Raw genomic sequence first — 4,674 nt, forward strand, 5'->3', positions numbered from 1 at the left:
CATGGGAACTGTAGTCTCCTTTTCAATACAGCATCTCGTTGGTTTATAATCATTCATACCATTCGTTAGTAAGTAATACAAAGCAATTATTACGTTTTAGTAATAATTTGTGAAACAGGACGTTTGCTATATTCATACAAATATATACAAACATGTATATTCATACTCATAAAATAACTCATTTCCATTACATGTAGTGTCTAGTGCGTCCAAATATATCGCCCCCAATGGTTCAGTTGTGTCCTGCACATACTCCTAGTGGATTTCCATAGCTTCCTTAGTACCTAGCCTGACATCCCAGCCTGCAAAAACTCATTTCGGGGAGGTGGGCGTGACTTAAACCATGCTGCATATTGGTTGTGGCTTAAATGGGGTGTGGTTTAATAGAGTCTGAGCTGACTTACATCTAGTAATGTTAAATAGGGAATTTACAGTGCGGAGTGTATGGCAGTGGGTAGTATGTGCATGTGAGGAGTGTGGAGTTTACAGTGGTGAGTAGTATGTGCAGGGCCGCCATCAGGGGGGTATAGGCAGTACACCTGTAAGGGACCCGGAGGCCCACATGGCCCCAGATGGCAACTCCCCTTTTTTTTATTTATTTTTTATAAAAAAAAAAAATGTAATATATTTTTTCTAATATATTTTTATTTTATTCTCTATTAAAGGGCCATTTTTTTTTAGGGGTAGGGGGGCCCGGAGATCCCCAGGGCCCGGATGATAACCCCCCCTTTTTATAATTTTTTTTTTAATATATTTATTTATTTATATATATATATATATATATATATATATATATATATATATATATATATATATATATATATATATATATATATATATATATATATATATATATATATATTTATTTATTATTAAAGGGCCCAGAGGTCCCCTATGTGAATACAATAGCTGGTGTTCTCATACTAATACCACAGGCATGGATCTGCATGTATTGTCACTTGGTGTACTGTGTCCTCTGCACAGTGTGCACCAAAAGCTACGTGAATACAATTGCTGGTGTTCTCATATTAATACCACAGGCAGGGATCTGCAAGTATTTTAACTTGGTGTACAGTGTCCTCTGCATAGTGTGCACTAGTGTTGCTCACGAATATTCGCATTGCCAACATTCGTTACGAATATGGCATATTCGAATATTCGCGAATAACTCGAATTTTGCGGCCAAAATTCGCTATTCCGAATATTCGTATTTTTTCAAATTTATTTTTAAAACAGATCACATCCTAGTGATCTCCATCGACGTCTAAAAGCATTGCTGGTATGATTCGAGACCCTGGGCCGAGTAGCTAAGCTGAGGCGATCCTTTTATGTTGACGAATATTCGCAATCGCAAATATTCGTATTACGAATACTCGCGAATACTTTCTCCGCCCTTCTTTTGCATCAGAGCCAATCAGAGTTCTCCTACCACAGTTGTCATAGGAGAGAGTGGAGTGTTTCTGTGCGTTTTTCCAGCGTATCACATCTTCAAAGAATTTTCCATCTTTTGTCCCGTGTCATCATTTGCATTTCACCTCTTTAATGAGAATAATAACTGTTTAACATAAAGACATTTAAGAGATGTCAACATAAACGGTTTACTTGGCTTTTTTTTTAACTCAACAGAATCAGGGGCCCCAGTGTGCGGTTGATCTTTACCTAACTCAATACAGATCAGTCTAGAGGAGAGATCTGTATTTTCCAAATCTATGGTTATTCAATATTTATTAAAATAATGAATATACAAATTGGTCAAAGTAAACCCTCAAATCTATATAATAATGTATTTATTTTATTAATACCTTGTTGTTAGTTGCAGGGTCCATTACGTAAAACCACACTTTTTCCAAAGGGCAGGTGAAATTTAATGTTTCAAAATTTCGCAATCAATTTCGCATTCGCATTAGCGAAATTTCGCAATCAATTTCGCATTAGCGAAATTTCGCAAACATTTTTTTTTGATAAAATATCACGAATATTCGATTTTAGCGAATATTTCACGAATATTCGTCTATATATTCGTGATATATCGCAAAATCGAATATGGCGTATTCCGCTCAACACTAGTGTGCACCTAAAGCTATGGGAATACAATTGCTGGTGTTCTCATACTAATACCACAGGCAGGGATCTGAACGTATTTTCACTTGGTGTACTGTGTCCTCTGCACAGTGTGCACCTAAAGCTACGTGAATACAATTGCTGGTGTTCTCATATTAATACCACAGGCAGGGATCTGCAAGTATTTTCACTTGGTGTACTGTGTTCTCTGGACAGTGTGCACCTAAAGCTACGTGAATACAATTGCTGTTGTTCTCATACTAATACCACAGGCAGGGATCTGCAAGTATTTTCACTTGGTGTACTGTGTTCTCTGCTCAGTGTGCACCTAAAGCTTACCTGAATACAATTGCTGGTGTTCTCATACAAATAGGGACATACAGTATTCAGTTTTATTGTCCTCTGCACAGTTTGCACCTAAACGTACCTTGTTACCAATACACACTGGTTTCTAATACAGATATTAGCACCCCCCTCTAATTAAATACCCAAATGGCCGTTTTATTTATCTAATGCCACAGTCACATGGCCATCCCTCTCTCTCCTTCTGTTTACTTCCTGTGGTCCTTCTTTGGGTGCCCACATTACTGCCTGTGTGGTGTTCACACCTCCTGTTGGCAGGGCGACACTTCCATTGGTCGGATCCTCTCTTCAGAGTAGGGATGAGCTTTGTGTTCGAGTCGAACCCATGTTTGACTCGAATTATGGCTCAGGGGGTTTAGTACATGCCCCACACTATAAAGGGCCGCCTGCAGGTCGGCCTTGTGTAGTGTGTTGAGGCGGTGGTTAGCGAACTGTCTAAGAAAGAGAGAGAGGGAGTCTTTTTTTCTAGGTAGATAGAGCAGGCAGGCTAGTCAGTTAAAGTTACAGGGCTAGATTCAGAATGAATTTACGCCGGCGTATCTATTGATACGCCGCGTAAATTCAAAGCTGCGCCGGCGTATCTTATTTCTGTATTCAGAAAGCAAGATACGCCAAAATTAGGCTAAGTAAGTCTCTTAAACTAGTTCATTCTGTGTCTTTTGTTGTGATTAGCTGTGATTGGTCAAAGCTATTCACATGGTACAAATGGGATGTGATTGGCCTGTCTGAACCATGTGTTCACTGTGACCAATCACAGTTAGCAACACAACTGTATACAAAGTGGATACAGTCTGCCCAACCATCTAAGAATGCACTTTATATTGGGTACTATATATTGATATCATGATTTCTAAATTAATGTTCTTTTTTCTTTGTAGAGCTATATATATATATATATATCAGTGACGTCTCATTCCCCTGATGAAGCCAATGTGTTGCCGAAACTAGTAGGGAAGATTTGACCAGCTGTTTATTGTAATATGCTCCATTATTAAACTTTATGAGAACTAATAATTGTAAATTTGTTGTATTTCTATGTAATAAAATTTGTTATATTTTTTCTATATTTTGCGTTGAATCACTTTGGCACTGCAATAATCCCCACTCCATTGTTCCCTTCAATAACAATTGTATACAGTGGATGGCATGAAAGGAAGAGATTAGATCATCCTGTCCTGTCCTGTCTTGTTGCTACGATGTTGCTAAGAGAATCCAAACCCTTAGGCCCCTTTCAGACGTCCGCTCCGCTCGTCCGTTCACGGACTTGTAATGAATCCCTATGGGATCGCGTCCGTTAGCGGATGGAGCATCCGCTAACGTCCGCGACCATCCGCGTCCGTCGGGATCCGCTTTTGCGAACGGAAGAAATCCTATTTTTCTTCCGTCCGGCGGAACGGATCGGATGCAGACGGACAGACGGTCCGTCTGCATCCGATCCCCCATAGGGGAGAGCGAAGCAGAGACAGGGCGGTCTCTGCACTGTGTGCGGGGACCTCCCTATCCGCCGACAGCTCAGCGGGGATGACGGATGATCCCTGCTGAGCTTTGGCTGACACACGGAGTGGACACAGAAACGGTCCCCTCCGTGTGAAAGGACCCTTACTGTTCACCTCCATCATCACAGGAGTGAGCTCTTTCTATCATTCAAACCCTTTCATATGCGCTTTGTCTTCCTTGATGCAGTAACTCTGAGCTCAGCATACACTGGGGTTGTGATTAGTGTGTAAGCAGATGCAGGTCCCCCTCCGTTCTATAGGTGGCCCTTTGCCGGCATAGTGTATCTCAGATACACAGTGTATCTCAGATACACTACGCCGCCTTAACTTACAGCGTATTTCCCGTATCCACAAAGAATTTGCGCCGTAAGTTACGGCGGCGTAGTGTAAATGTGTCGGCGTAAGGGCGCGCAATTCAAATCACTAAGTTGTGGGCGTGTTTTATGTTAATACGTCTTGACCCCACGTAAATGACGTTTTTTTTGAACGGCGCATGCGCCGTCCGTAGGGGTATCCCAGTGCGCATGCTCCAAATTAACCCGCAACAAGCCAATGCTTTCGACGTGAACGTAATTCTACGCAAAGCCCTATTCGCGAAAATTTTACGCAAACGACTGAAAATTCGACACTGGCCCGACGTCCATACTTAACATTGGCTACGCCTCATATAGCAGGGGTAACTTTACACCGGAAAAAGCCTTACGGAAACGACGTAGAAAAATGTGCCGCCCGGACGTACGTTTGTGGATTGGCG

The sequence above is a fragment of the Rana temporaria genome, chromosome 4 (assembly GCF_905171775.1).
Source record: "Rana temporaria chromosome 4, aRanTem1.1, whole genome shotgun sequence".
In the NCBI taxonomy this organism is placed as follows: Eukaryota; Metazoa; Chordata; class Amphibia; order Anura; family Ranidae; genus Rana; species Rana temporaria.